Source organism: Lemur catta, chromosome 9 (assembly GCF_020740605.2).
Source record: "Lemur catta isolate mLemCat1 chromosome 9, mLemCat1.pri, whole genome shotgun sequence".
In the NCBI taxonomy this organism is placed as follows: Eukaryota; Metazoa; Chordata; class Mammalia; order Primates; family Lemuridae; genus Lemur; species Lemur catta.
The window spans coordinates 11,381,929-11,406,360 of NC_059136.1; the positions used below are offsets into that span (position 1 = coordinate 11,381,929).

At 38.2% G+C, this 24,432-nt stretch overlaps 1 pseudogene; it reads left to right on the forward strand.

Moving 5' to 3' along the window:
- Positions 1 to 35: 35 nt before the first annotated feature.
- On the forward strand, positions 36 to 19,850 carry LOC123644371 (annotated as a pseudogene).
- Positions 19,851 to 24,432: the final 4,582 nt, after the last annotated feature.

Below are 24,432 nucleotides of genomic sequence, written 5' to 3' on the forward strand. Positions count from 1 at the left end.
TTCACTGTGGGATGAGGGAGAGAGTAGAGTCAAGGATGGCTCTGCATCTTCCTGTCTCCAGATCTGGGAAGACGGTGTTACCTTTCGCTGAAGGAGAGAACTACGAGAGCAGCCATGGTAGGAACTACATGTGCCCATTTCAGTGCTGGATTTGAGGTTTCTGAAAAGCCTCCAAATTGGAATATCAAAGAGGTAATGGAATATATGGATGTGGCTCTCAGGGAAGAAATACACTGTACTTTAGATATATACATTTAAAGGGAAACATTGTCTAGAAAAGTAATTGAAGCTATATGTTTCAAGACATTGAACCTTGAACTCAACACTCAAAGTTATATAAATGAGTTGGCTAAGGGTGTAAATAGAAACAGGAGTAACTAAAGAGGAGAAAAGCAGTAAGCACTTGCTGTCCTAGAATTCAATGACAGAGCATGTTTCAAGAAAGCAGGTGTCAGCAGTGTCAAACGCCACGGAGATCACATAAATCGAGTGCAGAATAATGACCTTTAATGACATGGCAGTTAGGGGGCCCTTGGCAGTGAGTCGTTTCAGTGGAGTGGCAGGAATGGAAACCATATTTGGGTTAAGAAGAGAGTGCGTGTAGGACAATTCAGCCTCTAAATAGAGGTAACTCTTAGAATGGAGAGAGAGGGCAGAGTCTAGGAATGAAAGAAGGTATTTGGGATGATTTTAGTAAGGAATGAAATAAGATGTGTCATGACCTCATTGTACAACTATTAGCTACAGAGAATTCTTCATGGGCATGAGATGGAGTTAGCCATATTCATGACTTAAAACTATGCTCTGTCAAAACCCACCTCTCTTTTATGGAGTAGTAATCTTATGGCAACCAAAGAAAAATTAAAATAAAAATCTTCTGAAAATATGTTGACTAGTAATTGATAATTGAATAAAAGTTGCCATCTGGAAGGGTTCTAAAGGAATGGCTTAAAGCATATTACCTGTGTCTAAAGCCGGCTACTGTTCTATCCTGGCATCTTTTTTTTTTTTTTCAATTATCAAGATATTTATTTATTTATTTGAGCTTTGTCAGCTGTTTTTTTTTTATTCTTATTTCAGCATATTGTGGGGGTACAAAAGTTTAGGTTATGTATAGTGCCCTTGCTCCCCACCCCCTCTGAGTCAGAGGTACAATCGTGTCCATCCCCAGACTGTCCATCGCACTCATTATATATGTATACATCCATCCCCTCCCCCACCCATATCTGCCCAACACCCGATCGATGTTATTCCTAAATGTGCTCTTAGGTGATGATCAGTGATGCAGGGATGGTTCAACAGACGCTAGTCTATACATGTAATACACCACATAAATAGAAGCAAAAACAAAGACCATATGATCCTCTCAATAGATGCAGAAAAAGCATTTGACAAAATTCAAAACCCTTTTATGATAAGAACGCTTAACAAAATAGGCATAGACGGGGCCTACCTAAAAATGATACAAGCCATATATGACAAACCTGGCATCTTAATGTAATGATTTACATGGGCACTCAAGCAGATAAAAATGTTAATGTTGTATAGTACTCGTCAAATACCATCTACTTCCTAAGTGTTTTAGATGTAATAGTTAATATAATGATAATAAAAACTATGAAATTTCTCTAAATACTTAAGGGAAGAAAAAAAACACCAATCTTATACAAATACCCTTAGAAAATAGCAAAACAAGAGAATACTTTCTCATGAATTTTATGAGGCCAGAATAACTCTTCTCCAAAACCCAACAAAATCATACAAGAATGAAAAAACTACTTAACAAAATTCCTTATGAAGATACATGAAAAATTATATAAAGATATACAAGCCTCTACACTGAAAACATTAATGTGTCTTTTAGATGGCTGACTAGAGGCATCTGGTACTTGCCTCTTCCACAAAGAAGAACCAAAATAGCGAATAGATTATCACACTTCTCTATGAAGAAGTAGCAGGAAATACATAAAGCAAGGAAGGAAAGGGAAGCAAGGCAGCCTGCTTGGGCAGGATCAGCTGGGAGCTGGGAGAGACTCCTCAGTGTGGGGAAAGGGTAAACTAGAGACTCCCAGTAGTCCACATTCCCATTGTGGACTCCTGCATCCTAGCCATGGGAAAGCCCCTACTCTTGTAGGCCCCAAGACCAAATAAAGGAGCTACCTGAAGACCACGTGACAGCCTTGCTTCAGAGAGGGAGCCCATGCTGGGTCCCACCCACTCCCAAGTCTTAAGAAGCTACAGTAAGGTGCCATTTTGAAAGCCCAGCCTCCACCAGACTACATCCTGCTGTGGGGCCCAACATCCCCTGTATCTCCACATCTCTGGAGCCCCATTGCTATTTCCCACCACGGCCACTGCCATAGCTGCCTGCTACCTCCAGAACTGAAGCACAAGCTATTTGCAGTGATCCAACTGCTCTGAGAAGTGAAACCTGCTGTGCATTTTCAAGTGCCTTGAGGACAAGCTCCCCTGCCTGCAGCAGCCCCCCCAAAGTGGGTGCTGCAGTTGAAGCTGAAGCACAGCTGAAGTGAGCTCTCCTCAGCCGCCTGCATACAGCTGCTGCCATTAAAAACCCTACCCAGCAGCAAGGCTGCAGTGCAGTCACTGCCCACCCCCAAGGAAGAATTCCACCTTGGGCCTGCTACCACAGCCAGTGCCTACAAGCACCACTGGGGATCCTAAGGATCGGCCTGGCCCAGCCCTCCCCCTGCCCCAGTGCCCTAACCTGTTCAGCAGCCTGGGGATGACCCAGGCCAGTCCACCAACATTGGTACCTAAGTACTCCACCCAGAAACCTGAAGTTGGGCCCAGCCAATCTGCCACTATCACTACAGAGGGCACTCACCCATAGGAGTCACCCGCAGGCATGGGGACTGACTCACTCAGCCCACTGCCGCCACTACCAACACCAGCATGGACCACTTGGGACCCAGAGGTTATTCCCACCACTACTACTGTCATCACCAATGCCACACCTGCTGCCCAGGGGCCCAATAACTTGCCTCCCTGCTCTGCCCACCAATGCTACTACCATCACTTAAGAAAGCTATCTGGAGGCCCAAGAATCAGCTCACCAGGACATACTATCACTAGTGTCAGCATACGCCATCCTAGGGCCCAAGGACAGGCATGCTCAGCCTGCTGCTGCCATTAAAGTGGCCCGAGGACAGGTGCACCTCATGTCCCTGTCCTCAGCAAAATTTTACCACATATTTGACTAACAACTACACCCTAAGCCACTGAGTAAATCACAGACATCACTGAAGATGTTTACAGCTGGAAAAAAAAAAAAACAAACCATACAGACACTATACTACTGCACACACCAGAATTAAAGCCAAAGTGCCCTACCCAACCAACACCACAGGTACATGTTCAGAAAAATGTTCTCCCTTATAAAAGCAAATTCAAACAATTGAAAAATCAATTGTTACATTACAGAGGCATAGATATCAAAGACATAAGAAACATGAAAAAACAAGGAAATATACTTTCAGAGGAACACAATAATTCTCCAGCAACAGATTCCAATAAAAAGGAAATATATAAAACCTAGGATAAAGAATTCAAAATAATGATATTAAAGTATCTCAGTGAGATACAAGAGAACACAGAAAAACAGTAAAAATATATCAGGAAAAATAATTAAGGATACAAATGTGATTTTTCCAAAGAGAAGTTATGATGAAAAAGAACAGAAACTCTGGAACTAAAGAATTTGTTAAATGAAATACAGAATGTATTCAAAAGCTTCAATAATAGACTAGAACAAGCAAAAGAAAGAATTTCAGAACTTGAAAACAGGTCTTTTGAAATAATCCAGGCAAACAAAAATTAAAAAATAGAAAAGATTGAACAAAGCCTATGTGACTTATGGGACACCATAAAATGACCAAATATTCATTTTTGGTGTTCCAGAAGGCAAAGAGAAAAGAAAGATTTAGAAAACCCATTTAAAGAAATAACTGAAAATTTCCCAAGTTGAGGAAAAGATTTAGACATCCAGATACAGGAATATCAGAGATCCCCACACAGATGCAATGCAAAAATGACTTTTCCATGGCATATTGTAGTCAAAATGTCAAAAGGCAAATTCACAGATTTCAAAAAACAGCAAGAGAAAAGTATCTAGTCTCTTATAAAGGAAATCCCATCATACTAAGAGCAGTTTTCTCAGCAGAAACCTTATAGGCCAGGAAAGAATGGGATGATATATTGAAAATGCAAAATCAATCAATCAAAAAAAAAACCTGTGAACCAAGTATACTATATCCAGAAAAGTCATCATTCATAAATGATGTAGAAATAAAGTATTTCCCAGAAGAGCAAAAGCTGAGGGAATATATCACCACTAGACTGGCCCTATAAGAAATGCTTAAGGGAGTCCTAAATTTGGAAGTAAAGGGATGATATCTACAATCATAGAAACACATAAAAGGATAAAACCGACTGGTAAGAAAAAGACACAAGAAAGAGAAAAGAGACTCAAATGTTATCACTATAGAAAACCACCAAAACACAATGATAAATAATAAGAGAGAAAGAAAGGAGCAAAGGATATATAAAACAACCAGAAATGAATTAATAAAATGACAGAAATAAGCCCTCATGTATCATAATTAGCTAAATTTAAATGGATTAAATTTTCCACTTATAAGATAAAGAATGGCTGAATAGATTTTTAGAAAATGGCCCAACTGTATGCTGCCTACAAGAGACTCATCTCACCTGTAAAGATATACATGCACTAAAAGTGAAAGAATAGAAAAAGCTATTCCATGCAAATAGAAACCAAAATGACCAGGAATAGCTATACTTAGATAAAAATGACTTTAAATCAAAAACTGTAAAAGTAGATAAAGAAGGTCATTATGTAATAGTAAAGGAATAAGTTCAGCAAGATAATATAGCAGTTCTAAACATACATGTACCCAACACCAGAGCACCTGGCAAATATTACATCTAACGGGAGAGATACTCTCCAATATAGTAATAGTAAGAGATGTCAATACCCCACTCTCAGCACTAGACAGATCATCAATAAAGAACATTAAGAAAGAAAAAGTGGATTTACGCCAGGCGCGGTGGCTCACGCCTGTAATCCTAGCACTCTGGGAGGCCGAGGCAGGAGGATCACTCAAGGTCAGGAGTTGGAGACCAGCATGAGCAAGAGTAAGACCCCCCATCTCTACTAAAAATATAAAGAAATTATCTGGACAACTAAAAATATATACAGAAAAAATTAGCTGGGCATCATGGCCCATGCCTGTAGTCCCGGCTACTTAAGAGGCTGAGGCAGAAGGATGGCTTAAGCCCAGGAGTTTGAGGTTGCTGTGAGCTAGGCTGACACCACGGCACTCTAGCCTGGGCAACAGAGTGAGACTCTGTCTCAAAAAAAAAAAAAAAAGAGGATTTAAATTGCATATTAGGTCAAATGGATCTAACAGACATATACAGAACATTTCACCCAGCAGCCATAGAATACACATTTCTCTCATCAGCACATGGAACATTCTATATATTAGGACACAGGACAATCGCCAATTTTGAAAAATTGAAATCATATTAAGTATCTTCTCAGACAGAAATGGAATAAAACTAGAAATCAGTGACAAGAGAAACATTGGAAACTGTACAAATACATGAAAATTAAACATCTGCTGAATGACCATTGGGTCAAGGGAGTAATTAAGGAAGAAATAAAAAATTTCTTGAAACAAATGAAAAGCAAAACATACCAACACCTATGGGATAGAGCATAAGCAGTGCTAACAGGGAAGTTTATGGCAACAAACATCACATCAAAATAGAAGATTCCAAATAAATAATCTAACGATGCACCTCAAGGAACTAGAAAAGCAAGAAAAAACCAAACCCAGCATTAGTAGAAGGGAAGAAATAATAAAGATCAGCAGAACTAAAAAAATAAATAAATACAAAGATTCAATAAAAAAAAAGTTTGTTTTTGAAAACAGAAAATTGAAAAAACTCTAGACTAATAAAAAAAAGACCATATGATCCTCTCAATAGATTTAGAAAAAGCATATGACAAAATTCCATACCCTTTTATGATAAGAACTCTTAACAAAAGAGGCATAGATGGGACTTACCTCAAAGTGATAAATGCTATATATGACAAACCCACCAGCCAACATTATACTAAACAGGGAAAAATTGAAAGCATTCCCACATAGAACTGAAACCAGACAAGGTTGCCCTCTATCACCACTTCTATTCAGCATAGTGTTAGAAGTCCTAGCCAGAGCAATCAGACAAAAGAAGGAAATCAAGGGCATCCACGTGGGGCAGAAGAGGTCAAACTATCACTCTTTGCTGACAATATGATCTTATATTTAGAAAATCTCAAAGATTCTGCCAAGAAACTATTGGAATTGATAAATAAGCTCAGAAAAGTCTCAGGTTACAAAATCAATATACACAAATCAGTAGCATTCATATATACACCAACAACAGTCAAACTGAGAACCATATCAAAGACTCAATACCCTTCACAATAGCAACAACAGAAATAAAATACCAAGGAATATATTTAACTAAGGAGGTGAAAGACCTCTACAGGGAGAACTATGAAACACTAAGGAAGGAAATAACAGAGGACGTAAACAAATGGACAACTATACCATGCTCATGGATCAGCAGAATCAATATTGTTAAAATGTCTACACTACCCAATGTAATCTACAGATTCAATGCAATCCTTATTAAAATACCAATGCCATTTTTTGCAGAGCTGGAAAAAATAATTCTACGCTTTGTATGGAACCAGAGAAGACACTGTATAGCTAAAGTAACCTTAAGCAAAAAGAACAAATTGGGACGCATCAGTTTATCAGACTTCAAGCTGTATCATAAGGCTATAGTAACCAAAATGGCATGGTACTAGCACAAGAACAGAGACATAGACCAATGGAATGGGACTAATAACCCAGATATAAAACCATCCTCACATAGCCATCTGATTTTTGACAAAGCAGACAAAAATATACCCTGGGGGGAAGAATCCCTATTCAATAAATGGTGCTGCAGAAATTGGATAGCCACATGTAGAAGACTGAAACAGGATTCTCACCTCTCACCTCTCAGAAAAATCAACTCACAATGGGTAACAGATTTAAACCTGAGGCATGAAACCCTTAGAATTCTAGAAGAAAATGTTATAAAAACTCTTATAGACATGGGCTTAGGCAAAGAATTTATGAAGACACCAAAAGCAATCATGGCAACTACAAAAATAAATAAATGGGACCTGATCAAATTAAAAAGCTTCTGCACAGCCAAAGAAACTATCACTAGAGCGAATAGACAACCTACAGAATAGGAGAAAATATTTGCATGTTACACATCCCATAAAGGGCTGATAACTAGAATCTATATAGAACTCAAGAAAATCACCAAGAAAAAATCAAACAACCCTATTAAAAAGTGGGCAAAGGACACAAACAAACTTTTCAAAAGAGGATAGACTAATGGCCAAGAAACATGAAAAGTGCTCAACGTTTCTAATCATCAGCGAGAAGCAAATCAAAACCACAATGAGATATCACTTAACTCCAGTGAAAATGGCCTTTATCAAAAAGTCCCCAAACAACAAGTGTTGGTGAATATTTTCACATCTGTGTGATAAGCAAAGATCTTTTAAACTGGAAACAAAATTTTAATCATGAAGAAAAAACATAATAAATTAGAGAATATTAAAACTAATCTTTTTTTTTTCAAAAAACATGACTAAGAGTGATAAGATAAGCTACAGAGTGGGAGAAGATATTACATATGTACATATATATACATATATATATATAATCTAAAAAAGGATTCTTATCTAGAATACATAAAAAGCTTTTACAATGAAAAGTCCGATAACCCAGTAGAAAAACTGGCAAAAGACTTGAACAGGCACTTCCCAAATGAACTTATCCAAATGGCCAGTAAGAATATAAAAAGTTGGCCAACAATATTCATTATCAGGAAAATGCAAATTAAAGCCACAAAACAATACTATACATAGCCAGAATGATTAAAATGAAAAAAACAACATCAAATATTTCAAGGGTATGGAACAACAAATTCTCATACACTGATGGTGGATGGGAATTTAAATTGGCACAACCACTTTGGAAAACTGGTAGTATCTATTAAAACTGACCATATGCATACCTTATGCTCTTTCCCCCAGTTTCACTCTTAAGTATATAACTAATAGAAATATGCATGTGATCAATAAAAGACGTGTCCAAGAATATTTGTAGCAGCACTACTTGTATTATTCCCAAACTGTAAACAATCTATTTCCATTAATATTTGAGTTGAACAATAACTTGTGGCTATAAAATAGAATGCTATTAAGAAATGAAATGAAAAACTAATGTTACATGCAAAAACATGGATACATTTCACAAGGTTGAGCAAAAGAAAGGAGACTTACATGCAAATAAATGCAATGTATGATTTCACTTATGTAAAATTCAAAGACAAACAAAACAATCTATGGGTGTTAGAAATCGCGAGAGTAGAAATCAGGAGGCTAGGGATGTAGTGGTTAACAGGGGTTGTAAGTGGGTTCCTGGGTGATATTAATGGTCTGTTGTTTTCATCTGGACTTTAGTTACATTAGCTTGTTCATTTTGTGAAAATTTTCAGAGCTGTAAACTTATGACTTGTGTAATTTTCTGCATGTTTACTTAAAAAAAGGAAAGCTATTAAGTATAACAAATTTATCTCTATTTTAAAATGAATGAAACTGAGACCAATCATTGTTAAGTGTTTAAACATGAAAAGAAAGAGCCAATTATATTTTTTACATTTTAAATGTATTTCTGCAAACCAATTCAAATAAACATTTAAATTTTGTGTAAGGGTTGGGAGTTATTTTAAACAAACCCCAAACAGACAGCTCTTACATCATCTTATTACATTTGAATATTTAATTCTCATCTTAACAAAAGTCAATCATTTTTAAAAGATCTTTATTTATCAGGAGTACTAAAATGACTTCCCCAAACTGATCACCTACTAACACATTAAAAAGTTGCTTTACAAAATCAAACAAACAAATGTTTTACACCAGCAAACCGGGACATAAAACCTCAGAATCCAAAGTGTTCCAAAAAGTTTTATTTTTTTACAGGTCATACTTGTGTCCACTTAGTATGGCATCCTGAAATTACATCTCTCACATGAGTGATTCTTTGTCCTTTCCACACATTAAAGCTTGTAGAACAAAAGGTCATAGAGCTTTTTGAGTGTCTGAGGAAGGTTAGGTGTTTTTTCTCCCGTGGGAAGAGAAAGAGAGGTGAGAGAGAGAGGGAGAAGTACACATACAAACATACATATTTTCATAAGTTTTTGTATAATTTCACATATTCCAAAAATTGATAAATAGACTTCAATTAAAAAACTAAGAACTTTCATTTTCAGGGAAAATATTCAAAGTTTGCCTCTTGCTGCATTTGAAACCCCCAGGTAAAGAAGGTATTTTCCTTGGACCCAACGTCAGTAGCCTGCTCAATGCCAGAATCAATTAATTCATTATTCAATCCAGCTTTTCTATGGGAAGATTTTATCATGATATTCCTTATAGCTGAGAAATCCCAAGATTTCTGTTTCTCATTCCTTTAATTTATTACAACAACACATACATGCTTCTCTTCTCCATGTATTCTCATTACAGGAATAAAGTAACAGATTGGAAAAGTAAAAACACATGAATCATTTAACTGCATAATAAATAGCTGGCATACCTGATTTAGTATGCATCCACCAGATAATTTATGATATACATGGTGGTAAATGTTTGCCATATTTTCATTTGTTTGATTGTTTTTCTTTAACCCCCAAAAGGCCTGCACAAGCTGGAGAAGTGGCCCAGCAAAAAAGAGTTCACAAGGACCAGTGGGCCATTCTGTGCACAGTTAAAGGAAATACTAGAAGCGTGTACCACCTGCATTTAACGTGTGCTGCATGTTGGGCTTGGCTCCAGTAGACACTGGAGGTGCTGTGCTAGGATCTGGTATAACAAGTGGGAGACAGAGGTGGACAGCAATGGCCAGGGACAGTCCTCAGCTCATGCAAGGAGCCATAATTTGGGGCAGAGCTGAACTCACAAGGGGAGAGACTCGGGCCTGTGTTGTCTCAGACTGTGAAAGTTTTGCCATTGGCTATGTAATTTCACATTCAGGGAAAGCAACTTTTGCTCCAGAAAATTTAAAAGTGCTCCCTAGCATAAACTCTGATTAGAGAAAAAGCCTCTTATCATATATTATTGTTATATTTTTAAATTACCTGAAATGTTTGTTCTATATATTCTTCTCTCTTCCAAATCCTCAATAAAGATTCTAAAACAAGTCAGCGCATAGCCTCGGTTCCTTTGGTCCACTGACCAGACAACTTGTTTACCTAGATCAAGCTGGATTTATCACTATCATCACTTTAAAAAATATAAGTGGTTTTCAACTGACCAGATTTTCTTTTTCTTTCAGAAAATTCAGTTTAAACTTGGAGGTTTGTTTGAGCCCACTGAATCTATTTATTTTAAAAAAAAGGTCTATGGTTATTTCTAGATAAGTGCTCCTCCACCCCTCCCCCACTCACTATTCTCAAGGTTAAGCTTCCTAATTCATGGCTGTATATCTGCTTATAAGACTCTGGGCCCAGTTACAACCATACCTGTTGCTACTACTTATTGATGGCCATTTACATGCAAGGCAATTTAAATTGTAGTTTTAGTAAATTACTAAAATATATATATATATTTTGCATAATTTGCATGGTCTGCCTGGGCTTAAGATTTTGATCTGTGCACTAACACTTGATTTTACATGAACCACTCCAAAAGAGTCATTATTGGGGGGAAGGTGGCAGAATATTCTAAGGCTGGGCAATTTTAGAATGATTTTTGAAAGATGAGGGTATTTTTTTTTTCTTTTCTTTCTTTTTAAGAGATGGGGTCTCACTATCTTGAACTCTTAGCCTCAAGGCATTCTCCAACCTCAGCTTCCTGAATAGCTGGGAGTGCTTGGCTAATTTCTTTTTCTTTTTAGAGAACGGGCTCTCACTATGCTGCCCAGGCCGGTCTCAACCAATCCTCCTACCTCAGCCTCCCAAGTACCTGGGGCTACAGGCACGGCTTGAAGGATGAGGTTTTCTGACAGTTTTTTCCCTTGCTTCTTGCAAATGGTTACTTGGTCAAGCTTGGATATCTTTATCCAATATTTTTATTGCTGCTCCTATGAAAGATTTCCAAAATGAATAGCATCTTTTTCATTTTAATAATTAATGTGCCTTTTCTCCTAACCCTTATATTTTAGCATAGATTTAGATTATTCAGTCTTGTGGGAGTATGCATGAATGCAATTTACATATGGCCTTAAATATCCTATTAAGTGTGGAACTTTTGTAGTTTCATACTTCTCTCCTAATGTCCTGACCTATAAAGTTGCACCCTTAGTTGATTTGTGTTTCACCTACTTTTTTTTTTTTAACAGCTGTGCACTCTCTAATTCAGAGGCAACAAAATTTTTACATGTTTTGAAAGAGGAAACCTAAAAGGCGGCAAAATTCAAGAGTCCCATTTGACCTCAAGTTTGGACTATGTGGAAAGGCAAACCAGTTCCCCTTTGTCCAGCTGCCTTTCATTATAATTTGATTGTTACTGGCTTGGGTTTGACTGAACACAAGGAACTGGAGCCAGAAAGATAGATGTTCAAGTCCAAGCTTTGATACTGCGGTAGTAACTTACTGTATGTCTTTGGGCAACCCATTGTCCTCCCTGGATTCTCCGTTTCTTCATTTCTAGAGTAGAGATAATAGCACTCAAATCATGGGGGTTTCAAATAAAGAATAGAAATTTTCAGCACAGTGTCATTCACATTCTTCTCCCTTTTATTGAATTATTATATATATAAATATATGTATGTAGAAAAGTGCACATATGATAATTGTGCAACCTGACATCTTTTCGTAAATTGAATAGTCTCAGGAAACCAGTACATGCATCAAGAAGCTTAACGTTACCAGAACCACAGACGCCTCTCCTGTGCCCTTTTTCAGGTGCTATCTGCTATGATCTGAATGTTTGCATTCCCCTAAAATTCCTGTGTTGAAATCCTAACTCCCAAGGTGATAGTATTAGAAGGTGGGGCCTTTGAGAGGTGATTAGGTCATGAGGGTGGAGGCCTCATGAACGGGATTAGAGCCCTTATAAGAAAAGTCCTGAGTTACTTGAATGGACTAAGAAACTACCCCTCAAGGATCTATACCAGAGTTTCTCAAACTTGGAACTGTTGAAATTTTGGGCCAGATAATTACTAGCTGTGGAGTAATGGGACATACAACATTGTAGGGATGTTTAGCAGCCTCCCTGGTCTCTACCAATTAGATGCCAGTAGTCCCCCCTACACCAAGTCATGACAGTCAAAAATATCTCCAGACATTGTCAAATATCCCCTGGGGTTGAGGGAGTAGTAGGCACGATTGCCCCTAGTTGAGAACTACCGGTCTATACTGTTCTATATGTTATCAGGACCTAAGACTGAGGGGCACCTCCTAGGTGAGTTGTCACTTAGTCTTGTCCTTCTCTCCTCTGTGGTGACTTACCAGCAATAGCTGCAGTCCAGAGAAATTTCTGAGTACAAATTATTATCAAATAGGTTCAACTGCCTAGAAGTTCTGAAATCCAGCTTGTCCCTGAGACTGGGGCCTGAAATATCTCACTTCTCATCCCATTTCTCCCTAGCTTCTACTACTCCCTGCTAATGGAATTGTACATTACTTAAACCACTTTGGAAAACTACTGGCAGTATTTATTATTTATTAAGCTGGACATATGCATAACCTATAACTCCTTCAGTGTGTTTTCAGTATTTATTTAATCGTTTCTATTTATCCTTTTCTGAAAAGAGATTTGAAGTAGCTTTCAAACCACATTAGTATATTAATAATCCTGTACATTTCAGTGGAGTATTATAGCTGAAAATAAGTTCCATTATTTCCTTGAGCAATGCAATGAGTTCAGGATTTTTATTGTTTTGTAATATATGTTCTTATTGATAATTTTTTGTGAATATGATTCCAAGTAAGTCCACATGTTGTGACTGTTGATGTGCCTCTGAAGCCTCTTTTAAGCTATTATATTTACGCTCTGTATTTTTTTTCTTGTAATATATTATTTGAAGAAACTCTTTTTTTGGTCCTATAGATCTTTTGACCACCTGAATTTTGCTGAGTGCATCACCTGTGGTGTCACTTAATGTGTTCCTTTGTCCTATTCTCTGTAAATTGGTAGTTGGAAAGAGGTATACTCAGATACTGGTTCAACACTTTTTGAAATACTATTTCATAGGTCCTGGTGTACTCAGCAATCAAGAGGCATGTAATGCCAAGCAATTATTGAAGCTTAGATCCATTAATTGATTGGAATTAAAACATAAAAATATTTTAAATCTATCATTATTCCTGTATTAATTAGCTTAAACTTCAAAAACGGAACACCTCATTCTACTACTTGGTTATACAATGATAAAACTTTTATGGAAATTCAGGATTCTTTCCCTTTATTTACCCATTTTCAAAATAATTTTTTCACTAGCATCTAATATCAGTCAATTAAATTTTTTATCTCTTTATAAACCAATGGATTTGAACTTAAAAATTAAATATATTTAAGGTGTACAACATGATGCTTTGACATACTTATCTTGATGTAATATATATAATGAACTGATTATTACTATCAAGCAAATTAACATATCCATTGTCTCACCCCATTTTTTTCCATTGGGGCAAAAGTACAAAAAAAAATCTATTCTCTTGGCAAATTATAGGCATATAATAAATTATTAACCCCAGTCCTCACACTGTACATTAGATCTCTAGCCTTAGCCATTCTACATAACTGAAGCTTTGTATTTTTTGACCTATGTCTTTCTAATTCTCTTCTCCCCATATCCCTGGCTCTTGGTAACCACCATACTACTCTCTGTTTCTATGTATTTGATTTGTTTTTTGTTTTGCTTTTATTTTTCTTAGACACCACATACATATAAAAGAGATCATGCCATATTTTTCTTTCTGTATCTGGCTAATTTCACTTAGCATAGTTGTCCTCTGGGTTCACCCATGTTGTCACAAATGGCATTATTTCCTTTTTAAGGCTGAACACTATTCCATTGTGCATGGGTGTGTATGACAATTCTTTATCCATTTATGGTCACTTAGGTTATTTACATATCTTGGTCATTGTGCATAATGCTGCAATGAGCATGGGAGTCCAGATATCTTTACAAGGTGGTGACTTCATTTTCTTTTGGCATATCCCCAGAAGGGAGATTGCTGGGTCATGAGGCAGTTCTATATTCTATTTTCAATTTCTTTAAGAACCTCCATACTGTTCGCCATAATGGCTACACCAATCTACATTCCTACCAAGAGTGCACAAGGGGATTTAAACATTCTTACTTTTCAAATTATTACCATTGCTATCATTATATACAGATTGTACCATCTTTTAACAATGGAGATCTTTTTGAGTTGGCTTTTTGTCCTTTTGACATGATCTTAGTATTATTTAATAGTTTCCTTGATATCTCACACAAGATGTTCCAAATTCATCATGTACCTATTTTACTGAGGACTTGGAATCAGACGTTTCTCTCCAGCCCTGGTTCCTTTCAATGGGAAATGGTATTTCAAGGCCACAATCTGGGTGCTAAGAGTGCTCAGAACTACTAAGTTTGTCAGTTTCCAAATATTTTTGATGGCAAAAACTAGGAAATATGGTTTATATGTCTGGAGAGCACTCCATAGTAGTATTTAATATATAGAGATAGTCCTCATTCTGTTTGTAGCTGTGGATGTATTAATACCAAGTAATAGAAATTTGTTCTTCCTATCTATTGCTTTACAAATCACCCAGTAATGAATAGTTTTACACATAGATCTTTTTATAATTTTATCAGTAGTTCCTTCAGATAGATTCCTAAAAGTTGGATTTCTTGGCCAAAAGGTAAATATATGATATTTTACTGGTTGTTGCTAAATTCTACCCCATAGAGCTTTTATAATTTTGCAATCTCACCAGAAATACTAGACAATGTCTATTTTCACCAGCCTCATCAACATGGTAGGTCAACAAACTTTTGGGTGTTTCCAATGAAATAGGTAAGAAATGGTACTTTAGTGTAGTTTTAAATTTGTATTTCTTTTATTATGAGAAAGTGAATGTTTTTCATATGTGAACAATTGATTCGTGTTTCTTTTTCTATGAATTGTCTGATCATTTCTCTAGTCTATTGTTGCACATGAGTTTTGGTATTTTTCTGTATTTTTAGAATATAAAATATATAAAATATATTCCTAATTATATAGGAATATTATCTCTTTGTCTATGATGTATGTTGTAAATATTTTCCAAGTTTGTCATTTTTTTAAACTCTAATTATGTTGCCTTTGCCAAAAAATTGTTTTAGTTTTCATTTTTTTGGTCCTATAAAATCATTTTATTTATATTTTTCCATGTTGCTCCTGGATTTTGATTCATCATTAAAGAAGTTTTCCTCATTTATATGTCATAGAAGAACCCACCCATGTTTTTTATTTAATTTCTTTGGTTTTGTTTTTTAACTACTCAATTGATTTTCACTTACAAGTTTAATTCTCAACTTTGTTTCCTTCTGGCATGGAGGTTGCTCAAAAAGTCTCATGTCAGTATTATTTTCTATTAGTTATAGGTGGACTTACTATTTTTCCTTGGAAATTCAGTAGTTTTACTAGGAAAATCTATCTCAGTGTTGTCTTTTTAATTCAATTAGCCCAGGACCAGGGTGTGTCTTTTCAAAATGTAGTTTCAAGTCAATATATAGGTTCTGCTGGGTGTATTCTAGAAGTAGAATTGCTGAGTCATAGTCTACACATATAGTCAAGCTTTAATAGATACATCTAAACAGTTTTCCAATGTGGTTGTACCTATTTGTATTTCAGTCAGCAATGTAAGAAAGTTCTTATGGCTCCACATCCTCCCCACTAATTGATATCACTGTCCATTTCATTTTAAGCATTTGGAGGTATGTGCAGTAGTATTTCATTGTAGTTTTAATTTGCATTTCCCTAATGACTAAAAATGTTAGACACTTTTTCATGTTTCCTGGCCATTTAGATATTCTTTTTTGTGAAGCATCTATATTCAACTCTGTTGTCATTTTTTTCAAAGTCAATCATTCTGGTTTTGACTTATTTGTAGAACTTCTTTACATATAATGTACATATGAATCATTTGTTAGAAATATATTTTACAGATATTTTCCCATTTTATGACTTGACTTTTCACTTTTCATGATTTGTCAGTGATGTCTTTTAATGAAAAGAAGGTCTAAAGTTTAACACAGTACTATTTGTCACTTTTTTAATGGCCCATGCTTTTTCGTATCTTGCTTAAGAAATCTTTGTGTATTCCCAAATCATAAAGATATTTTTCTATGTTTTCCTCTGAAAGCTTTATTGTGTTACCTTCACATTTAGGTCTAAAAGCAGTCCAGAATTGAGTTGGTGTGCTGTATGAAATAAGGCTCATGCCTAGTTTTGCTAAGTGGATATTCAGTAGACACCTTATTATTTACTTTTACATAAAATTCTTTTCCCTGATATTTTAGAGTGAAGACGTGAAGGCAAAGTGATGTAAAAACATGCCCTTGTACTTGAGTTCTTTCCTCCACTTCCCCTCTCTACCACTGGTATCTAGAACTTCTCTTTCCTTTGCCCTGTTTCCTAGTACAGCTCGATTTCATTTCCTTTCACAGTAGTTTTCCCTCTCTATGGGACCTTGAGAGTTCATAGTTCCCAGACAACTCCAGCCCCTCAGAGCTTATCAGGCACTCGCCTGAAAATTGGAATGTGCAAATCCTCTTCCTAGTGTCAGCTGGTGCCCCCACTTTGCCTGCCATACTTCTGAGTAACTATTGGAAATCTGAAGATTCTTTTGATCGCAGGTCCATCAGATGCCTCATGCTTCTGCTGCTGGTACCGTGGTAGGTTTTAAAACTACCAGCAGTTTGTCATCAGCCTTTTATGTTTTGGTGTTCTTGAGGATGTCTTGTTATTTAGTTTGGGTGACTTATGCTGTATGTGAGTTTTTGGTTATCGTAGTTTCTCTGCCTGTATAATTTTGAAAGAAAGATAGATACATGTGATCTCAAAGAACAAAATAGATGCCCCTTCAATAACTAAGATAGACCCTAAGGTTAAGAAAACAAAAGTTACCTATGCTGAGGGTTCAGGGCTCCCCTGGCATGGTTCCTTCCCAAATTCCTGTGGCTACAAGGAAAACCACACTGCAGTGAAACTCCCTAATAATAGGAGCTATCAGGTGAATTGTCAGACCCTTCCTAACTCAGATTTACAATCCAGACCGCTAGACTCTGATGGGACAGCAGACTGGTCTTACAAACATTCTTCCCTGATAAGCAACTGTAGACGTCAAGCCAGTTTCAGCCAGCTTCTACAGACTGTGCACAAACTATTTTTGTGTCATATATTTCACCTTTTGATGTAAATAGCCAAGTTCTATTTCATTTTAATGCTAATACTCTGCCCCAAAGTGAATATGGGACATGTATTACATATACGTTTACCCACTGCATATGCACTCAACTCCCTCCTAAATATGCATAGCTTTTCCCCAAACCTGCTGAATATATATAACTATAAGGTGTAATACAGACCCTGTAAGGAATAAAACCCAACTTGCTCTTTCCCTCTTTGAGGAGAGAGCACCTCTGGTCCACACCAGAGACTATCTCTTCCCAGTTGGCAAACTAATAATGCCAATAAAGCTCTCCTTTCTATACTAATTAGCCATCCTGTTAGTTTTTTTGATGATGTTTATATATATATATGTGTGTGTGTGTATATATATATCTGCCTTCACCATCTTCCCTGAATTTCTCTCACTGTAGTTATTCTCATTTTGTAGAGGAGAGACCCAAGCCCTTAAGAGAGTTTGGGTCAAAACAAGTTAATGGTAATGGATGGAATAGGACCCAAACCTATCTCTACAAACTCCAACACATTTAATACTGTTGAGTTAGCTAGTGTGGGCTGTTATAAAAAAAATACCATAGATTGGGTGGCTCTAAACAACAGAAATTTATTTCTTATAGTTCTGCAGACTGGGAAGTCTAAGATAAAAGTGCTGGAAAATTTGGGAGGCAGGTTTCTGGGATCTCTTTATGAAAATATTAATCCCATCATGAGAACCCCCCTCATGACCTAATCACCTCTCAAAACTCCCACTTCCAAATACTATATTGGGGGTGAGGTTGTGACATAAGAATTCTGAGGGGACACATTCAGTCTATAGCAATTGTTTTACTTCTGTTATTCTATGGCCTATTTATATTTGTTTTTTGTTTCATTAAAAAATTCCTGCTCTGGCATGATTCATAATGTATATAATACCTTAATAGATATGCATAAGTAATTTATAAATAAATAAAACTACAATTATTGAGGGCTACTCAAAACACTGACTTGCTCAGTATGCATAATTTTTAAGAAAACATAAAGTAACTTAATCACTGAACATTAAATTATGTAAAAGGAAGATGTTTGAGTACTAGTTATAATGAAAGAAAATAAGAATCTTAGAAAACAAAGAATCATTTTCATCTTCTTTATAACAGCCAGTTGTTATAATATGAGGGAAGACAATGAGAATACATGAGAAATTATAAACAACTGCTTTCATGTTGTAGATTCTGATGCTATAGATATACAAATTTCATCTGCAATGGAAAATACAAATTACTGAAGTTTCACATCGCATTAGCTGAAGTGGAAAAACAACAGTTATTTAGAGAGAAACATTTGATGGAAATTGGCTAATGCTACACACCTGATTATTTCCTCCCTTCTTTCGCCATTTGTTAAGAGTATAATAAAGAGAACCAGTCAGAATGTCTGGGACTGTAATGTCTAGAATCATTAAAAATTTAAATTCAAATTGGTAAGCAAAAATATTCAGTGAGGTTTAATTTTGATGCAGTGTCTGCTCTCTAGTTCAAAAATGATAGGCTGGCCTGTGGGGACCCTCAGGTCACAGGCAGCGGCCACTGTCCCTGCAGCACATCCCAGAAGGCAGGGGGCAAGGACAACTTCACTCTGATCCCCAGGGTGTCAATGGGATCGAGGAGCGGATGACCGTCGTCTGGGACGAGGCAGTGGCCACTGGCAAGATGGACGAGAACCAGTTTGTCGCTGTCACCAGCACCAATGCAGCCAAGATCTTTAGCCTGTACCCAAGAAAAGGGCGGACTGCTGTGGGCTCGGTCGCCGACGTGGTCATCTGGGACCCAGACAAGGTGAAGACCGTAACGGCCAAAAGCCACAAGTCGGCGGTGGAGTACGACATCTTCGAGGGCGTGGAGTGCCACGGCGGGTGGTCACCAGCCAGGGCAAGACGGTCTTCGAAGACGGGAAGGTGAGCGACAGCAAGGGCGTGGGCCGCTTCGTCCCGCCTTTCCCTGACTCTTCCACCAGCGCGTCAAAATCAGGAACGAGGTTTCCGGACGGCGAGGGGCGTCCAGGGGCACGTATGACGGTCCCGTGTGCGAGGTGCCAGTACACCCAAATATGCAACTCCCGCTCCTTCCGCCAAATCTTCGCCTTCCAAACACCAGCCCCCGCCCATCAGGAACCTCCGCCAGTCCAACTTCAGCTGATCAGGTGCCCGGATGGATGACGACAACCCCAGGCGCAGCGGCCACCGCATCGTGGCGCCCCCTGGTGGCCGCCCCCTGGTGGTGCCCCCTGGTGGCCGCTCCCACATGCCCGGCCTGGGATGAAGGCAGATGCGGATGAGCTAGAGTGAAGGATTCTGGGAATAGTGTCCGTTCCTTTTCCTGTCGGTGTTTTTGAAACCCACAGTTTTAGTTGGGACTGGTAGAGGGACGGGGAGATTGAATGATGTTCTCTCCTTTTTTGGTTTAGGAAGAAGTGGTACTAGTGCGGTGTGTTTGCTTGGAAATTCCCTGCCCACTGTTGCGTGTGCGCGCTGAGCTCGCCTCGGAGCATGGTGTTTCCATTTCCCTTTCCAGTGAACCACAGGTCTTAGCATCGGCTTGTTCTGTCCCGTCCACGTCTAACCCCACTGGCTCCGTGGCTCTCTGCGTGGCGGTTCCTTCGCACCCTCGCAGCTGTTCTAGGATAGTCGATGCATGTTCCTAAATTACCTATGCGAGTCTGTGAGTGCATCAGAGGGGACATTGCCAAGGACTGAGGGACACACGACCTTAAGCCTTCAGGGGCAATTCCAAATTCTCGCAAGGAAGATGTTTGCTCATCGGCCCCCACATGTCTGCACTAGAAAGAAGCCATCCCCGCCCCGCCCCCACTGAGGCCTCGCGGGAGTTCTCGGGATGGCAGGGGACGCCCTCCCCTGGGCTGCAGAGGTCTCAGCCACTTCCTGTGTCACACACCCTGGCCTCTGTGGCACTTGTGACTCGCCATGCTGTCTTTCTGGTCTGTGTGTGCTCTTCCAGCCAGCTCTGGGCGCCAGGCGAGCTGGGTTCACACTAAGAAAGGGGTCCCCACCCAGGGCTGACCACGGTGGGGCGACAGCTGCTCCTGGGTTGCCTGAGTCCTGGTCCCTCCGAGGCGGTTGACGGGGCAGTCATATTTTTAAGGTTTTATACAAAGTCTTCCTTTGTAATCACTGGCATCTTCACTTAACAACCAACCTGTTGTGGCTCTGATTTCTGAATTCAAAGCCTGTGAAAAAGTAAAGAGAATAAACTGCCAAAAAAAAAAAAAAAAAAAACGTAGGCTGCATCATAGAGTCCCACTAGTCTCTGTTGCTGTTATAAGGGAGAGTGACATCAGCAAGAGGGTTGACTGGGGGTACCTGGCACTCACCCCCCTCTCAAGAAAGGGCCAAGGCAATGGCTAAATGACTAAGATTCAACTAGACTGTCAGAGAAAGAGCACCGGAGTGTAGCAAGGGAGGGTGTGGTCCCTGTGATGTTCAGAAGCCCAGATGAGAGGAATAAGCATGCTGACTCTGCCACCCCATCTCCCCTGCCAGGATAGGCTCCGAGTCAGGAGGAACTTCCATTTGTGGGGAAAGTTAAGCAGAAAAGCTCCATCAGCTCCCACTGACACTACAGACACCTGTAGTCCTTACAACAGGAGAATTCCACAGTCCTTACAAGCATGAGCCCAGTTTGGGAAGCTGCCTAGAATTCATGTCGTTGTATTGCTCCAGATTAGGACAAATTGTATACTTCTCCTCATACGCCCCCCAATCCTTTTGTGACCCAAATTGCTGCAGCGGGGCAACATCTCAAAACAAGAGCCACTAATGGAGTATGCCTTGCTCTGGGGACCAGTAGCACATGCGCCTCTCCAGCCTTGGGGCTCCATCATCATTCCACCAAGCCCACACTGGTGGCTGGAACACAACAACCCCAGGCGCTCAGAGCCTTAGCTCAGAAATGGTGGTTACTTTGCTCCTACTGAAGTGGAGAAACCAGCCCCAGGATATCTGGAGCACTGCTTGCCTGGACCCCAGGCCACAGAAACATCTGGCAGATGTGCCCCCAGAAGACAGGTCCTCAAGCAGGTCAATCATTGTGTGACCAGGTGCACATACCTGGTCAGAGAAACTGCCTGGTAGACCTGCCTCTAGTGGATTCAGCCCTGAGACAGCCAAGCAGCCACACAACTACCCCCTGATTAGAGAAATAGCCTGGCAAAACTCATGTCAGACTTGCCCCGAAGTTGCCTGGGCAGCCATCAGCACATTCACCTGGCCTGAGAAAAATCCTGGCAGACCCATACTCAGTGGATAGCCACTTGAGCTGACTGAGCAGGCATGGCCTGCACCCCCAGCCAGAGTAACACCTTGGAAGCCTCAATTTCGGTAAGCTAGTCCACAAGCTGCCCAACCCATGATGTGCATGTGCACACCCCAGTCTGGGAAACAGCCAGCAACCCCAGCCCTAGTAAAGCTGTGCTACCACTGCTATAAACTTTCATGGCTTATCCCATTGAGGAACTCACAAGCATCACTAAAGTATTAAACTAGAGGAAACTTCAAGGAGACTACACTACTGTGTCCACCCAGAACCAGAGCCAATGCACCCTACCCAACCCAAACCCCAGGACCCAACTATAGGAATAAGTCTTTCTCTATAAAATTTACCCCATGAAATGGAAGAAGGGACTATTCCATAAGATATGTAGACATTAATGTAGGGACACCAGAAACATGAAAAAACAGGGAAACATGATACCCCCAAAGGAGCAAAATAGTCCTCCAGTAACAGACCCCAGACAAAAAAATATATGAAATTCTAGAAAAGGAATTCAAAATAATAGTCTTAAGAAAACTCAGTGAGATACACAAGAATAGAGATAAACATTTCAACAAAATCAGGAAAACAATTCATGATCTGAATGAGAAATGTAACAAAAAGATAACTAGTATATAAAAAAAGAAACAGATATCTTAGTACCAAAGAATTGAATCAATTAAATACAAAATACAACTGAGAGTTTCAACAACAGACTAACTACACCAAGCAAAAGAAAGAATTTGAAGACAGGTCTTTTGAAATAACCCAAGCAGACAAAAAAAAAAAAAAAAAAATTAAGAAGGAATAAAGAATAAAAAAGAATAAAGCAAACCTATAGGACTTATAAAACACCATTAAATTAAAACAAATTTTGCATTATGGGAATTTAAGAATAAGAGTAAAAGGGAGAAGATGTAGAAAACATATGTGATGAAATAATACCTGAATAGTTCTCAAGTCTTGGGACAGAGATGGACATCCAGTCTTCTCTCTCCCAAGATGGAAGGTAGGACAAAGGAAGCTCAAAAACCCTCAGATATATTCAACCAAACAAGTCCTTTCCAAGGCACATTATAGTCAAGTTTTCAAAAGCCAAAGACAAAAAAAAAAATTAAATAGCAAGAAACAATAGTCTACTAACATACAAGGAAATTCCTATTAGAATAACAGCAGATTTCTCAACTAAAACCTACAGGCCTTGAGAGAATGAGATGATATATTCAAAGTGCTGAGGGGGAAAACAACAACAATAACAAAAATTTGCCATTGTCAACCAAGAATACTATACCCAGTAAATATAGCCTTCAGAAATGTAAGAGAAATAAAGTGTTTCCCAGACAGCAAGAACTAAGGAAATCCATTACAACTAGACCAGCCTGACAAGACATGGTTCAGAGAGTACTATATCTAGAAGAGACAATAACTATCATCAAGAAAATGGGAAATTGGTAGAGCAAATATACAACGGAGAGAAAGAAAGGAATCAAACTTTGTCATCACTACAGAAAACCACCAAAATGCAAAGATAAACAATAAGAGAGGAAGAAAAGAACAAAGAATATAAAAAACAACTAGAAAACCATTAAGAAAATTATAGGAGTAAGTCCTCACCTATCAATACTGACTTTGAATATAAACAGATTAAATTCCACAATTGAAAGATATACAGCGGCCAAATGGATGAATAAACAAGACCCAGCTGTATGCTGCCTATAAGAAACTAATTTCATGTATAAAGACACACATACAATAAAAGTTAAGATACGGAAAAAAAATATTTCACACAAATGGAAACCAAAATAAGCAGGAGTAGCTATACTTACAACAGATAAAATAGACTTTACATCAAAAACAGTAAGAAAAGACAAAGATGGGACTTTATATAATAAATATATGGATAAATTTAACAAGAGGATATAAAAATAATAAATATATGTGTACCCAGCACTGGAGCACACAGATATATTAAGCAGATATTATTAATTATGAAGGGAGAGATAGATTCCACTACAATAATAGTTGGGGACATCAATACTCTCAGCATTAGAGAGATCATCTATACAGAAAACCATTAAAGAAACATCAATTTTAAATTTTACTATAGATCAAATAGGCCTAAAAGACATTAATAGAACATTTTTTCCAACAGTTACAGACTACATATTCTTATCAGCAATGAAATATTCTCCAGGATTGATCATAAATTTGGACACAAAACAAGTCTCAAAAAATTTTAATTATTGAAATCCTATCAGGAATATTTTCCGACCAAAATGGAATAAAACTAGAAAACAAGAAAAGAGGAACATTCCAAACCGCACAAAACATTGAAATTGAAATTAAATAACATGTTACTGAATGACCATTGGGTCAAGCAAGAAATTAAAAAGGAATATTTCTAATCAACATAGATGTAAAAATTCTCAATAATACTAACAAATTGAATCTAATAGTACATAAAAAAGATTATACACCATAATCAAGTGTGATTTATACCAGAATGGATCAACATATGCAAATCAATAAATTTGTCCCTCATCAACAGAATGAGGGACAAAAACCACATGATCAT